At 38.7% G+C, this 17,276-nt stretch overlaps 1 long non-coding RNA gene across 1 annotated transcript in view; it reads right to left on the bottom strand.

The window, feature by feature from the left end:
- The window catches only part of LOC127669736 (uncharacterized), a 388,347-nt gene that overhangs the window by 258,119 nt on the left and 112,952 nt on the right, over positions 1-17,276 (bottom strand). The gene's annotated exons all lie outside the window — the stretch shown is intronic.

Below are 17,276 nucleotides of genomic sequence, written 5' to 3'. Positions count from 1 at the left end.
ACCATACATTCTCACATAATATGTTATTAAAATTATTATACAAAGTGGCATAAAATTATTTCAAATAAAACAAATAAGAATCAACCCTATTTAAAACAATAAATATGACAAAATTTTAACAAAAATCATTTTTATTATTTTACTTATGTGTATGTGTGTGAAGTAGGTACACAAGTACTTGCCTGTCTATCCACGTGCAGCTGCAAGTGAGAGGCATCCAGTGACCCTAGAGTTAGACAGAGCGACAGCTCTGAAAAACCTGATATGGATAGAGGAGCAGATCTCAAATATTCAGCATGGGCAGTACATTCTCTGCATAGCTGACCCAAATGCACAGGCCCATGTAAGCACTAACTGCTTTCCATAAATTCATTCTTACAGATAAGATTAAATAAATTCCTGCAAGCACATCATCACTCTCTGCAAATATTCCAAGATTCAGTGCAATTACAATATTTCTCTTTCTTTTTCCTTTTATTCCTCTGTCAGTCCATCACCCCCAATCCCTTATCCCATTCTGACCCTCATCGAATTTATGGATCAAGTTTTATTCCTTTCTGTGTTCGATAACTATATAACTCCTTGAAGTCCCATCCTGGTTACTTAAAATGGAGCAGCATAAATATTATAGGTTCACAGTATATCTTAAAATATCTGTTTTGGGTCAAGTTAATAATATGTCAACTTGTGCAGGTTATATTTGTAAATATAAGGTGATCTTCAACAATCAAATTACAGGTCTCGGTTTGTTTATAAAATCTTTGATTTCTCTAATTTATATATGAAAACGCATTCCTGATTGGTAATGTTTCTTATTTACAGTACTTTTAAATTTGTATTGTTTTAACCCTCACATGTAATCTTTTTATTAGATATTTTAATTGCAATTGAAATATTATCACGTATCCTGATTTACATTCTGAACACCTTCTATCCCATCCCCTCTCCACTCTGCTCAATAACCCACCCACTCCTGCCTCCCTTCCCTGGCATTCTCCTACACTGGGGCATCAAGCCTTCACAGTTCCAAGGGCTTATTCTCTCATTGATGTCTGACAAGGCCATCATCTTACACATATGCAGCTGGAGCCATGGGGTACCTCCATGTGTACTGTTTGGTTAGTGATTAAGTTCCTGGCAGTCCTGGGGGTACTGGTTGGTTTATATTGCTGTATCTCTTATTGGACTGCAAATCCCTTCTGCTCCTTAGATACTTTATCTCCTCCATTGGAGACCCTGTGCTCAATTCAATGATTGGCCGAGAGTATCCCCCTCTGTATTTGTCAGGCACTGGCAGAGCCATATCTGGCTCCTGTCAGCAAGTGCTATTGGCATCCACAATACTGTCTGGATTTGGTCAGTATATATCGATGGCTTCCCAGGTGGGACAGTCTCTGGATGGCCTTTCCTTCAGAATCTGCCCCACATTTTGTCTCTGTATTTCCTTCCATGGTTATTTCGTTCCCTCTTCTTAGAAGGACTGAAATATCCATGTTAATCTTCATCATGTTTGAATTTCATATGGTATGTGGATTTTATCGTGGGTATTCTGAGCTTATTGACTAATATCCACATATCAGTGATTACAACATGTATGTTATGTTGTTATTGGGATACCTCACTCAGGATGATATTTTCTAATTCCATCCATTTGCCTGAGAATTTTCATGAATTCATTGCTTTTAATAGCTGAGTAGTATTCCACTGTGTAAATGTAATACAATTTCTGTATTTCCTATGTTGAGGAATATCCAGTTTTTTTTCCAGGTCCTGGCTATTATAAATAAGGCTGCTATGAACACAGTCGAGCACGTGTCCTTATTACATGTTGGAGCATCTTCAGGGTATATGCCCAGGAGTAGTATAGCTGGGCCCTGAGGCATTACTATGTCAAATTTTCAGCGTTATTATGAAAATGAAAATCAAAATAACCCTGAGATTCCACATCACACTAGTTAGAATGGATAGGATCAAAAACACAGATTTCAGCAGATGCCTGTGAGTATGTATAGAAAGAAGATCTCTCTTGCATTGTTGGTGAGATTTCAAAGTGAAACAACCACTTTGGACAAACGTTGGGTGATTCCTCATAAAATTGGACTCACTAATAAGTAGGTATTATCCCACGATCTCAGAATACCTAAGATACAATTCACAGACCACAGCCCCCTCAAAAGAAGGAAGATCAAGGTGTGGGTGCTTCAGTTCTTCTGAGAAGGGGAACCAAATACAGGAACAAATATGGAGAGGAAGTGTGTAGCAGAGACTGAAGGAAAGGTCATTCAGAGACTGTCCCACCTGTGTATCAATCCCATATACAGTTACCAAATCCAGACACTATTTTGGATACCAAGAAATGCTTGCTGACAGGAGCATGATTTGGCTGTCTCCTTAGAGTCCCTTCCAGAGCCTTACAATACAGGGGAAGATGCTCGCAGCCAATCTTTGGACTGATCACAGGGTACACAATGGAGGAGGTAGAGAAAGGACTAAAGTTGCTGAAAGGCTTTGCTATTCCATAGGAAGAACCATATCAACCACCCCCCCTAAAATTTCCAGGGACTAGGCCATCAACCAAGGAGTGCACATTGCTCCAGAAGCATATGTATCAGAGAATTGCCTTGTCAGGCATCAGTGGGAGGAGAGGCCCTTGATCCTATGATGGCTTGAAAGTTGTCCCAGTGTAGAGGAACACCAAATCTGTAGGCACTAAGAACACAAATAAGCTCGTCTCCCTATTCTGTTCTGAAGTCAGAAGCCATGCTGCACGTGCAAATTCTTTTATGACCAGAATAGAAAATTGGCTATTTGTCTCAGTGGGTAAATGAATGCTGATACAGCCATTTAGTTTAAAAATTGATTTTGTTTAACTAAAATGACAGCAAGTTCATTGACTTTGGGAGCAAAATTCTGGGCCACATCAGACAGCCAAACATTGAACTGTTTGTCTCAGAATCATTTTTGTAAGAGACTGAAGGTATAGCTGTTATAGAATTAATATCCCTTCCCAAGTAGAAATCACCCCACACAATTAAGATGTTAATAAAGAAATAAATCACTTTAATGATCGCATGCATTCAGGTTTGGCTAACACTCAAAGAAGACCCAGCCTAGAAGGGAACTGACTTTCTATGTATGCTGTCGACCTTAAATCTCTTTTATGTTCAGCTATGATATATTTGAGATAATTTTAAGAGGGTCAAGAGAGTGCAGTTCTACACAGTAAGGCAGATAGATATTTGCAAATTAAATCTTTCTTTTATATCATAATGTATGTTTTAAACTATAGATTTAAAACAAGTACGAAAGCAAAATTCTCATAACAAATGACGCCTAAGAACAAAAAAGAACAAAGTATACATACTCTGGTCCTTCTGAGAAGTGGAATTTAACAAAAACTTGTGTAAAGTCAAAAGACACGCGTCGCCATGGTGATTTTTCCAGATTTAAGCAAACATGTGTGCAGTACTGAGATTTGTCATGTATGTGTATGAGCAACATCTTCTGGTTTGTTCTTGTAATTGTGGGCTGTATCCCTTCCATCCAGGGCTGAGTGGTGCCACATTCGCCTTCTGTGAGCGACACCAGCTGGTTGGTTGTGTTATTACAAGCTGTATTTTATTGTTAATGGTTTTGGTTGATTTTTGTTTCTGGTTGTGCCTTTATCTCTTCACTGATTCTACATCACGATGTCATATCCTTCTGGGAATGAGTCCTTGGTTTTGTATCTATGCCAAGTTTCAGTCAGGAAAGATATCTGTGAGCTACGGATATGGCAGGGCCGGGGGTGGGTGGATCCTGAGACTTCAGTATGAAGTACACGAATTTCAACTGATCATCGATTGTGTATTGATTATTGATCAATTGATTATTGGTTATTGATCAGTGATCACCAATTAGTTATTTGTTATCAATCGATCAATTATTGGTCATTGTTCAGTGATCAATCCACATCCTTCCCCTCATTTGCCATCATCCCCCATCCTCACACACACACACGCACACACACACTCACACACACACACATGCACATTTAGTAAAAACTAGTAATGTCTGCAATTTTTTTAAATTCAATAATTTATGGAAATTAATTAGCTTATCCTGGGATCAGCCCAGTAGAGAGATGAGCACCAATCTCGTTCTTTTCTTATTGGTGTGCACCACTTCCTGGTTATTTCTCATGTCTGCCTGATGGAAAGAAAAAATGGATTGTGTTTGGGAGAGGTCTTTCTCATGAGTTGCACTTTCTGGTTGTTTCTTGTATCTGTGATAGACAGGGAAGGGTTTCTTTGTGTTTTTTTGTGCTGAATTTGTGTTGCTCAGAACAAGATGGAATTGAAAATGTGAGTTTAGGGGTAACCTTGAATACTGACTTTGATGAGGTGACTTGATGAAGTTATTTTGACTTGATAGATGTACTAATGTGAGGCAGTCTATGTCTACCATAATTTCCAGGTTCCCTTCACCATGGATGAGGCCAAGGAGATGGTTCCTGGCTCCACAGGGAGTCCACCCAATATGCTTGTTTTTCCCTAACTCACCCAGACTGGGATTGTAACACCATTGAAGGTAAGAGGAGGCCTTTTGTCCACCGTCCATCTCTACTGGCAGGTCTGGAGGTCGCCACAAAATGGCTCACACATTTGGCCAGAGTGTATAATATTAGGAAGAGGGAAAATAAAAGGCCTGGAGCTTTTTTAGACAGGGTCATAGTGGGTGACCCCAATAAATTGGGCTCCTCATGTTCTTGAGTGCAACAGACCCAGGAGACTCCGCATTCTCTGCTCAGACAAAACATGTGATCTGGGCCAAAAACCTGTTGATGCCTCAGTGTTGTAAGTGATGATGAGAACAGCTAAATTGACTGCTAACTCATTGTGTGAGAGAAATTATGTCTACACAGAAATAAAGGAAGAAATCAGAGACTTTCTAGAGTTCAATGGAAATGAATATGCAACATGCACCATCTCATGGAATACAAATAAAATGAAAGTGGAGCTAAAAAGAAAGTTCACAGCACAAAATGGCTACATGAAAGAATTGGAGAACTCCCATGCTGTCAATTTAACAGCATGTTTTAAAGGCTACCACAAAAAGAAGTGAGGAAGCAAAGAAAACAAGGAGGAGACATCAAGAAATTTTCAATTTGGGGGCTGAAATCAATAAAAAAGAGAACAAAACAAAGAATTAATGAAACATGGAGTTGGTCTTTTGATGCTTTTATTAAACAAGATAAAAAAGCCTTATTAAAAGATAAATAATATACAAATTAATGAAATCTAAAATAAAATTGGTGATTAAATAACAAACAATGAAGAAATCCAGAGAATGGTAAAGACATAGTTTTTAAAAGGGTCTGCTCCACCAAATTGTAAACTATAAAAGAAATGGATAATTTCCTCTATAGATTACACATATGAAAATTAAACTAAGAAAATGAACTTGGACATAAACATGAAGGAAAACAGAATTCATTAAAAATACGCCACCAATATGAGCCCACGTCCATGATTTTTAGGGTAAAATCCTACTTGATTTCCAAAGAGGATTTAACAAGAATTCAGTGTATTCAACAATATACAAACAAAATAAATATTAGTCAATTTATTTCCTGAACCCCTTATTACTCATATATCCGGTCAGGAACGAGTGAGCAATTAAAGAGAATTACAGACGAATTATCCTTAAAACCATAAATGTAAAAATACTTAATAGACAAAAAAATTAAATATCAAACACATCAAAAGATCATCAACCATGATCAATGAGGAAGGCTTCATTCTAGAAAAACACTGATGATTCAGCATACTGGGATTAAAGTGTAAGAAAAAAACAAGAATTGATCATGTCATCAGATGATCAATTCTCTGACAATATTCAACACCAATTTTTGATAAAATTCATGGAGTGATTATGGATACAAGGGACATGCCTAAACATAAAAATGTCACTTTACAGCAAGCCTAGCACCAACATTAAATTAACTCGAGATAATTTCAAATTAATTCCACAAAATCCCAAACTAGACAAGGTGGGTCATTCTCTCTATAACCATCTGTTCAATATGTTATGTGATAGTTTAGCTAGAGCAATAAAACTGAAGGAGAGGAAGGTAATATAAATTAGACTGGAGGAAGTAAAATTATCTTTCTTTGGGATGATATGATAGTTTGCATAAGTGAAACAGCACCTCACAAAGGCAGTTCCTAGAGCTGATGAACACTGTCAACAATGTCACTGGATACATGGTTAGCTAAAAAAGAAAAATTAGTGACCTTTGTAAGTAAAAATGTGTTTACAAGTACAAATAAAATAGATATTATAATATTTTAATTTTAATTTGACACTTGTCATATTTTTTTCTACATAATAAATAACATTGAGTAATTCAATATAGGTGTGATGGCAAAGAAATCACCAAAATCTTTTTAGTCACAGATTACTTTTGGTATTCTTGGAGGTTCTCAAAATCTACTGTGATATGCAAAGGCTTTCTTAGATTAATTGCATGCTAAAGAGTTTACTCTTGTATAAAGAACCTAGAAAGTAAAAATTTTAACACATTGCCTATGGTTATGAGGTTTCTCTGCATTATAACTTTTTCTTATGGTTTCTCAGAGAACTGCTACATGCAAACTCTTTTTACCAAATGGCACATTCATAGCATTTCTCTCCAGGATGTATTTTTTTATGCATTCATAGATAACTATGGTAAAATATTTTATCTCATTGGTTGTATTTATAAGATTTCTCTTCAATATGTGGTCTGTTATATATGCAAAGATGACTATGATATGCAAATGTTCAGAACAAGGAAAATAATCTTGCTCTAAGGACTACCTTTTGGTTGCCAACCTCCATTTAATCATGAGTTGTTACTAAGTTCAAGTCCCAGGTCATAGGGGACCTGCATACTTAAAAAATATTTGGCAAGCTTTCATCATTTGTTTTATTCCCCAAAACATAATGACTGTTCTTAGCTATAATTTCTGTTATCCATATTTCACTCCTTAAAATAAAATTCCTGTTCCTAACTAAAAAATAACCTGTGGGTGTAATAGGCTAAACAATAAAACCTACATTCTGTGTCATTTCACATAAATTAACAACAGAAGAAAATCCTCATTGGTGGGAAATGTAGCTGTAACTTAGCATTGATGTTTGTGTTTTTCAGGTTTGAAATCTATATTAGATTCTGCCTCGGGTGGGGATGGAATGGGATGATTCAGATAAGCTTCTTAATATATTCTTCAAGGATGCATTAATCAGTAACAATTTGACTACAAAAGCTTCTTATCATTTGTATTGTCCTGGTGTTTGAATTGTGTTGGAACACAGTGGTTCCCATAACATAAAGGCTTTACTACATTGGGAATTTTCATAAAATTTCTCTCCAGTGAATAGTTTCCTAATGATGAAGACGATAGAGGTGTACAAAGGCTTCATTACACTAAACACATTCATGATTTTTCTCTCTAACACATATTCTTTCATGAAAATGAAGACTACAGAATTGTGCAAAGTCTTGACCACATTAAAAGAACTCATGGTGTTTCTGTCTTGTCATGTCCATTGCTATGAAAGACATAATGAACAATGAAACTCCTATAAATTCAACCATTTAATTGTGTCTGGCTTATAGTTTCAAAGGTTTATTTCATTTTCATCATAACAGGAATGCAGACAGTCTTGATGCTGTAGAAGAAGCTGAGAGTTCTACATCTTTATCCAGTTGCAGCTAGGAAGAGACTGTCTTCTAGGGACCTAATAGGAGGGTCTCTGCAGCACTGGTATGAAGTTCAAAGCCCACACCCATATTGATGCACTTCCTCAAACAAGACCACACCACCTCATAATGCCACTCCCTTACCTCATCATATTTAAATTACCACAATCCACTGCATGATTGTCCGAATACATGAGTGTATAGGGATCTCACTTAAACATGCAGAATACATGAGTTCAAACTCCAAATTTCCCTATCCTCTATAGCAGTCTCAAGATTGTTAAGTGGCCAAAGTTCAAAGACTCTTCTGAGATTAATCCAATAATGTAGTAGTAATCACATATATTCTCCAAAACAAAAACCATATAATGTGTCTTCATATAAACAGATTACACTTCCCATTTCTAAAGGTCATTGTGAGGAAATTCTGTACCTGTAAAAAGACCAATAGCCTACCGAACATTCTCTAAACTCTGCAAATCCAGGTCTGATGTCAAAGCATTCTTCATGATCTATAACTCCTTTCTGCATTGTTTACTGAAGCACACTTGTTTCACTTTGAGTGGTTTTATTCCCTTAAAGCACTTTTCCTGAGCAGGTAACACACAGTTGTAACATATCAATTTCTTGGTGTCTGCCTTCAAGGAATTTCAATATCACAGCATCTTGTTTCAATGTCTGGGATCCACACGTGATCATCTCTGGTCCTCTAAAGAGATTGGGTCACTCTTCCAGCTCTGCCCTCTCTATCACTCTTAGGTCTGGTTGACTCAACTCTCCTGCTTCTGCTGTTCTTGCTGACATCCCATGGTACTTGCATCTTTCGGGTGCTGGGTTCTCCTGCTGCAAATATGCTTAACTTACAGCCTCCCTATGATCGCTCAGTGATGCCAAGACTCAGCTGCTTTGCATAACAACTTCATGAATTCAAAGCCAGTACCTCTTGGGTGATTCTTATACATGAACAAGTCCAGCTGCACCACTAGGTACAACCTTGACTATCTTTTTTACTCAGAAAACACTACCCAGAAGATTTAACCTCAGTGATGCTGATTTCTTCTCCATCACCTCTAGTTCTCGAAATACAGCTATCCAGCATTTATTGTTTCACTAGTCCCTTCTATTCTTGCCTCTAAATCCAGAGCCACATAGACAAAGATGCTGAGTTCTGCTACCTGATGTGACTGAAACATGGCCACTTCCATTACATTATGATCCACATTCTATTTTTCAAAAACTGCACTGCCTAAGCTTGGCAGTCCTAGAACATGCTCAGTGCATTAACTTTGAATTCAGAGATCTCCAGGACTCTGAATAAACTCTGTGATAAAACTCTGTGATAAAAATCATGCAACACCATGCCTGGACCTAAGCTCTTCCATTTTGATCTTAAATTGAAAACCAAGAATAGCAAGCAGGATCGACACCTTCTCAGTTTGACACATACGTGTATCTTCATATCGCCACATGAAAACAATAACCAGGCAATAATAATTCCTAACATGATACAGTTCACATTCATACAACTGCAAATCCATATGTTTAGCTGGATGGAATCTTGCCTTAATGTAACTATTACTTTAACACCATTGAATGCCCTTGATCACAGGATTCAGTTTTCTTCAACTTCCTGATGATACCTTGCATTTTAAAATTTACGCTTTGAATTTTTCATTTCTTAGTTTACTATGCTTGTTAAAAACTGTATGGCCAAATTCTATGTGGTGATTTTCATGACTTAGTTTGTCAAAGCAATTAATGTAAATCTCTTTCACATAACCTCAAGGACACTCTTCAGACAAGGATAAAATGCAGCAACCTTCTTTGACAAGGCATCAAGAGAACCATCTCCAGAGTGGAAATAGTCCCAAGCACACATGTCTATCATATTAGGATGATATGTGCTTGGTTCTCACTTAACTCATGATTATATTCAGTAGGTTTCTTTCCAGCACAGAAAATTTGAAGACTTCTCCTTTTGAATATACTTTACCATATTGATTACACTAATAAGATTTCTGTCTGGTATGTGTTCTTTGATCAGAGTGGAGATGATTGTGTGTTGCAATGGTTTTACCACATTGATTACATTCGTAAGTTTTCACTCAAGTATGGGTTCTTTAATGTCTTTGGAGATTACTGTGACATGAAAAGGCTTTAAAACAGTGATTACATTCATAAGGTTTCTCTCCATTATGTGTCGGTTTATGTCTTTGGAGAACACTGTGACCTGCAAAGGCTTTACCACATTGATTACATTCATATGGTTTCCTCCAGTATGTGTTCTTTTAAGATATTGGAGATTACTGAGTGTTGAAAAAGTTTTACCACATTGATAACTTTCATAAGGTTTCTCTCCAGTATGTGTTCTTTTATGAATTTGGAGATGACTGGCTCTTGTAAAGGCTTTACCACATTGGTTACATTCATAAGGTTTGTCTCCATTATGTGTCAGTTTATGTCTTTGGAGAACACTGTGACCTGCAAAGGCTTTACCACATTGATTACATTCATATAGTTTCTCTCCAGTATGTGTTCTTTAATGTCTTTGGAGATGACTGGATGTTGCAAAGGTTTTACCACATTGAATGCATTCATAAGGTTTCTCCCCAGTATGTATTCTTCTATGTCTTTGTAGATCACCGGGTCTTGCAAAGCCTTTACCACATTGATTACATTCATAAGGTTTCTCTCCAGTGTGTGTTCTTTTATGGTATTGGAATGTACTGTGCTACACAAAGACTTTACCACATTGATTACACTCATAGGGTTTCTCTCCATTGTGACTACTTGCATGCCTGCAAAGATAATTAGCAAATGTGAAATCTGTACCACATTCATTACTCTGATCAATCATGTAATCAATGTGCAGGTATATGTCATAAAGTTGGATGCCGGCATGCCCTAAGTAATGTGTTCTAGGGGAACTAATGGTCTCTATCATTTTGGTTTCCTTGGTTGATTTTTGTAGGGATTGAGGATCTTAATATATAACTCAGTTATTTACTAAAAGTTCCCACAAAGAATTATACATTTACTTCATATCTGTATTCATCTTGTAGAAACATGAAGTGCAACAGTTTAAACTATGACATTAATAAAATTCTGCTAAAAGGGAATGAATGCTTAAACAGTTACAAATGTACAGATGAAAATATAGTAATATAAATGCTGATCATAGATAAGCAATGTAGGGCAGGAGAGAGAGCTCAGCAGTGGAAAGCTCTAGCTGGTCTTCCACATTGTGTTTGTCAATTTCTCACATAAGCATGGGGACCAACATCTATTCATTACTTCAAGATCAAGAGTTATGACTCCACCTTATGACAACAGTAAAGAAGAGAAATATGATATTCTTATTCATACACATAGGCAAAATACTATTTATTCAAACATTTCAGAACAATCACAAGTGTGAGGAAGTACATCATACACCTGGAATCCAAGGACTCTGAAGACTCAGGTAGTATTGATGTAATGAACATATATCAACTTGAGAAATGTAATATAACCTATCTATTTGTCCAAATTTCAAAGTGAAACATGAGGATTAAAAGTTGCACAAAAGTATATCCCTATTGTACAAAACTGTGTCAGGTGGCATATATGGTTCCTATACCGACTATCAGGACAGGAAGGGTATCACAGAGAGATTTTGTCTTGAAAACAAAAACAAAGGAATTACATAAAATAATATTAAACCACCAGGCTTGTAAAATTAATTAACATTAAAGGCAAATGGGGCTAAAGCATCTTATGTGATTTAGGGACAGAGTCCAAATAGTGACTGTATGGGAGCATGACAAGAAACCTGAAGGATCAGTTTCAACTACAGCACAGTAGACACACAAAACAAAATTTGTCCCATCTAAAAGAAAAGCAGGGGCACACCTGGAGCACAGAATGAGGGAATGCCCAATGAAAACTCGCCCAACTGTAGACAAACCTTACGGGCAATCTCCAATCCTTAACATTATTATGGATACAGTGTTATGCTCCCAGACAGGAGACTTTCATAAGTGTTCAATGAGAGGCTTTACCCAGCAGCTGACTGAAATAGATGCAGATAACCACAGTGGAATATGGGCTGGACCTTGGAGATGCTTAAAGAAGAGTTGGGGAAGGACTGAAGGCCCTTAAGATGGTAGGAACTCCACATGCAGACTAACAAAGTCAAGGAACCTTTAAGCTTGGCGAGACGGAGAGAGTGAGCCACCAACCAAATAGCAGACATAGGCTGGTCTAAGTCCCCTGGCACATAAGTAGCAGAAGTTCAGGTTAGTCTCCATGAGGGTCCTCCAACAACTGGAACAGGGTCTGTCCCTAAAGCTGCTGCCTATCCTTTAACTGTACTCCAATATCTGGCCTCAGTGGGAGAGTATGCACTAAACCCAGCACAAACTTGAAGCCCCATGGTGGGGGGATACCCAGGGGACCCAATCAATGCCATTCTGACCCTGGATGCTATAGGCTCAGTTTATCCTGTAATGAAAATGCATTCAGTCTACAGTGATCCTAATAGTCTGCAGGAACTCCTACATGGTTTAAATGTCTAAAGTGTCTTCTGACACTCAAAGCAATATCTCGAAAGTCAAATCTTTTAAAATCAGAAAGCAAGTCCTATCTTTCCAACATACAATGGTACAGAATACCCCTTCCTATTCCAGTAGACAGGAATATACACTCCTTTTTCAACTATATGCCATGCCTGCCAGGAGACAAACTAGGCTTTCCATAAAATTTATCACACCATTTATCTCACATGCAATTTACACAGCTGTCCTTAACACTGTACAAACACCAGCAACAGCATACACTTTCCCCTGACTATGTCTTCTGGTGGATTGCTAATATCGTATCTTCCTGCCTGCCATTTCAACATCAGCAATCATTCCCTTTTGAACATACCAACCAAACAGGTAAGTAAAAGGGGCGACACTTAGCCAATATCCAGTGAAAATACAGACAACAAAAATGAACTCAGGAATAAAATTACCACTTAAACAAGACAAACCCAGAGATCAGTATCTAGACCTATTATCACCACAAACCCAGGTACTTATACATCAGCATTGGAACATAATGAAGATAAGCCAGGGCAATATGTCACTAAGTAATCCAGTTTGTCCTGTCACAGCAGATCCTCAAAAATTTAAACATGCAAGAGATCTGATACAAAAGAGGTTGTTTTGTGGAAAGGATAGGAGTGCGAACCTGGGGAAGGGATAGAGGTACACAAGAGGACCTGCAGACTGGAACACATATATGGAGCAGAGAGAATGTGATGAAATTAGAGAAAGACTATAGAGGAGGCATGTGTAGAGAACAGAAACAGGGAACATATATAGAGAACAGCTGAAGAGAGTGTTCCATGTATATAAAGCACACCTGACAACAGCAGCAGTTGAGGGCGGTAGGTAATGATTTAAGCAGGTGCTAGGTCCCTGAGAGCAGGCCATCGAAATTGCCTGCACATACCCACTACAGAGGCAAGGTTCACACACTGAACAGGAAAGGAAGATAGAGTAAATGGACTTATTGGTAAAAAATATTTGATTTCTCAAAGTTTCCTGACACTAAATAACCAGGAACAATGCAACATATCAAAAGCAAATACTACAAATAACCGCAATAGAAGATGAATATCAGCTCAAAATACAAGGAAGTATATCTTATGAAATCCTAAATGAATAACTTCTAAACCAAAGACTATGATTCCTATTAAGATACAAGACGTATCCAAAAAAATCAAATATATTGGAACAAAAAAAATGTCCCCTTGCCACACAATATTCAAAATATTATATATGTAAAAGAATAGGAAAAGTGCAACAAAACAAAGCAAAACAAACACCAGTTAATGGTAAAATAGACCTATTAGATTCATATCAGCCCTCTCAGTACGTAGTGTCAAACACAAAATGTTTTGGAAATGTACGGCAGAATAAAAAAGTAGCCATGATATTTCTAAAAGAAAACCAATGGTCCAGGGGGCTGGAGAGATGGCTCAGCGGTTAAGAGCTCTGACTGCTCTGCTGAAGGTCCTGAGTTCAAATCCCAGCAACCACATGGTGGCTCACAACCATCTGTAATGAGATCTGATGCCCTCTTCTGGTGTGTCTAAAGACAGCTACAGTGTACTCACATATAACAGTAAATAAATCTAAAAAAAAAAAAAATGGTCCAAATGATGTGGGAAGATTCAGCCATGACAGGGAAAATATTCAGAGGTCACTGTGTGATTAGCAAGTAAGAAGCACCACTAGAAACCTTACACACAGTAACATCTAGCTGATATTTCCCATCCAACCCCTGATAGGACACCAGCACCCACCAGGTTCAGCCACCTGTTCCTCCCCACCGTGGGCAGATATCCTGTGCTTACCATTTCTCGATTTCCAGCTTCCTTGAGGTCCCCTCACAGGACCGCATGGAACAGCAGATTTCAGAGCAGAAAACAGTAAACTATTCTGGCCTGCAAAGTCAGTGCACTTGCACAATGGTTCCCTGAAGATCCCGCCTTTGTTTGAATGGCAAGTATGCTTGGATGTCTGGATTGGCCAGTAAGCCTTACCACTCCTCAAGGTTAAATTCTGCTTCTTGTTTAGGGCCAAAACTTTTTCCAGATCTTAGGGGTGGTTTGCAATCCTTTAGCATGTGAGCCTGCCTTGCAAGAGGACTCTCACACCATCCAGAACTAAGGGAGAACCCAAAATTCCAGCGCAGGCTACTCAGCTGCCTGCTCTTCCCCTTGTGAGCAATGACCCTGCACTTACCAGGACCTAAATTCAGACCTTGCCTGAGCTTTCCTCACAGCACTTGCCTTCCTCTTCCTGTAATCAAGGTGAATATACTGCATAGCCCATCCCTCAGGTGCAGTGGAGGAATCAATCTGACCCACAAGGGGAAGGGTGCCCAGGCTATTAACTTTAAAGAGTGAATTTCAGAAACAGGAGTTTTGTTTTATCACGTCATGCTGGGTTCAGGGAAATTGCAGCACCCTTTCACCAGAAGATAAGTCCTTGATTTTGAAGTTTCCCTTGGCAATCAACCATTATTGGAAGAAGAGGATAAGTGCCTCTGGGACATTATAATAAATCTTCTTTCTACATACACAGATAAGCTCACTCTCTATATGAGATATGTTGATCTAGAAAACATGTGATAACACAACCGTGGGATTTTCCCCACCTTGCCATTGAAAAGATTTGCTAACTAACAACAGTGGTCAGCAGTGTTTGTCATCTGTTTCCTGGTTTTCTCCCTCGGTTTTTTCATGCCTATCATCTGGTGGAAGGGAATTGTATGAAGCCGCAAAGCAAAACACGTGTTTCCTAAATGTTAAAATCCTGGGAATCCTTCCATTGATGGGACAGCTTTATACTGCCTATGCAAGTCAAGTAACAAGTTATCCATCTTGATTTTAGGAAGAAGAAGGTGAAGTGCTGTGAGGCATTCTCAAGCAAGCTATAAAGTCAGGTCATGATGAGTGCAGGATCACTGCCCACAAAGGGGAGGAGAAATCAGCTGAACAGCCTCAGTTCCAATGATGTGTCCTCCTCCAGGGCAGGGTGGGAGTGCAAATGGATGAGATTCTTGGAGGACAGGCAGTTCAAATGGTTTACTGGGGCAACTGGAAGGAAAGCTGGGGATGGAAAAAGGGTGATAAGAGAAAGAGGGAACCAAGAAATGATTTCCTGCTCAAGGCTCAAAGTTTTATAAAGGTCTCCAAATACACATAGTAGGGGCAAGTCCCCTCCCCCAAAAGCTAGAAAGAAGTCTGAAGAACTGGTTGTGCTTGCTCAGCAGGAGGCTGGCATCAGGTGGAGGCTAGGGTCCTTGGAGAACAATGGGCTTCACCTTGATCTGAGCACTCCATTCTACAGGGGAAACAGTGGCTAGCAGAGTTTTGAAACTCCTGCTCAAAAAGGCTGGGGGTAGGGCACACGTTCATATAAATATTTAACTTTAATATCATAATAATCAAAATGAAATAGGGCCATATTAGCAAGTTTAATTTAGTTACAATCCTTTTGCTATTATGTACAAGATATTAAATACAAACCATGATGATCTCATGTGAATGAAAGGATAGAAAATAACACAGCCTAACTCTAATGACCCCAAGAAATCAGTAGTTTAAAATGCTATCTCACTTTGTTAGAAACTAGGTAAAAGGTCACATTCCAGAGCCTGCCCTTTGTTTAGAGCTAGCATAAAGGCCTTGAATGGGTGATCCTGGCCCCATAGGGTAACTGGAAATAGGATAAGCTTATCTTCTGTAAACTTACGCCATTACCCCTAAGCAGGAGTTCACACAGCTGTAGACATTATAGGAAACTAATTGGTCCACTGAGCATGGGCTCCGATAATTTAATCTGATTGGCCTATAAACTTTGGAGTGGTCCAAATCAATTGGCTCCCATTTTGCGGGCTCTCCATGCTAAGAAATGATTGTTTTGTGATTTGTGGGCTTTGTAGTAAACTTATAAAAGCTGTCTCAATTCGGCACTCGGGGTCCATAGTCCTCTGACCCTCCGTGGTGCACAGCTATGGAATCCAGAATTCTGGAATAAAGAAATCCTCATGCTATTGCATCGAGACCATTTCTCGCAAGTGATTTGGGTGTCGCCTTCCAGGGTGTGGGGTGCTGGGGCACTCTCGGTTTTTGGGGTCTTAGACGAATAGTCTATACATAGGTAATAAAATGGCCTATTTTCGTAAGCCATGCATTTCTGTTTGTTTATAATAAGGTAAAACAAATAAACAAAACTCTTGGTTTGTTTTTGTTTGTTGATTCTTTCTTTCTCTCTCACTCTCTGTCCCTCTTTCTTTCTTTCTTTCTCTCTTTTTGGGACAGGATTTCTCTGTATAGCACTGGCTCTCCTGGAAATCACTCCGTAGACCAGGCTGGCCTCAAACTCATAGATTCACCTGCCTGTCAAACAAGTGCTAGGATTACAGGCATGCACCACCACTGCCTGGCTAAAACTTTTGTTATTGAATATGTATCTTTAGTATTAATAGCCAGTGTCATGCATTTGGTCATCCATTCCTGGGTAATACAGGTAAGTTCTTTTCACCTTGGGTAATAATCTATGTAAGTTATTCATCTTGATTATGGGAAGAAGACAAATACTTTGAGAATATCTCAGACAAGTTTAAAAGTGAGGACCTCTTAAGGTCCTGGTTTACAGGGGGAAAGAACTGGCAGCAGACATGCCAGAGCTGGAATGGTGTGTCTTCCCTCAGGACTGTGGAATCTTCTTTCAATTGCGAATGGAGTGCAAAACACACCTGAAATCTGGGAAGGGGTGAGGGGAAGTTTGATCTTAGACCTGAAGCACACTTTAACCTGAGGAGCAGGCAGACAAAGAGGTGGAATCTTCCGAGTGCTTTTCTGCGTGTTCATTGTGGCTGTGAAGACTTCAATGGTTCTCTGCATCTTGCTCTGAGCTCTGCTGTTGGGTGCAGTGAGGGCACTTCAGGGAAACTCTGAAATCAAGACATGGTGAGCACAGGATATCTGCCCACAATGAAGAGGGAAATG

This window comes from Apodemus sylvaticus, chromosome 19, assembly GCF_947179515.1.
Source record: "Apodemus sylvaticus chromosome 19, mApoSyl1.1, whole genome shotgun sequence".
In the NCBI taxonomy this organism is placed as follows: domain Eukaryota; kingdom Metazoa; phylum Chordata; class Mammalia; order Rodentia; family Muridae; genus Apodemus; species Apodemus sylvaticus.
The sequence above is the reverse complement of the archived record's forward strand: the minus strand, read 5'-3'. Positions and strand labels throughout refer to the sequence as shown.